Source organism: Aptenodytes forsteri, unplaced genomic scaffold (genome assembly GCF_000699145.1).
Source record: "Aptenodytes forsteri isolate BGI_AS27 unplaced genomic scaffold, ASM69914v1 Scaffold249, whole genome shotgun sequence".
Lineage (NCBI taxonomy): Eukaryota > Metazoa > Chordata > Aves > Sphenisciformes > Spheniscidae > Aptenodytes > Aptenodytes forsteri.
In genome coordinates this window covers 854,549-854,812 of record NW_008796188.1, presented here as the reverse complement: position 1 = coordinate 854,812, position 264 = coordinate 854,549, and positions in this window count along the sequence as shown.

Sequence of the window (264 nt, the reverse complement as noted above, 5' to 3'; positions counted from 1 at the left end):
GTGGGATGCTGCTTCGGGAAGGGCAGCCCACCCCCATCCCGCTGCCAAAATTTGAGGTGATTGCCCGCAGTTTCTTTCCCTGATGAGGGTCTCCGGTGTGTCCCACTTCCCCCCCCGGTGTGTCCCGGTCCCCCCATAGTGTGTCCCGGATCCCCCCGGCATGTCCTGGATCCTCCCAGTGTGTCCTGGTCCCCCCCCGATGTGTCCCAGTCCCCTGGCTCCGTCCCACTGCCCCGGTTTTGGGGACAGAGGTGCCCTTCGCCA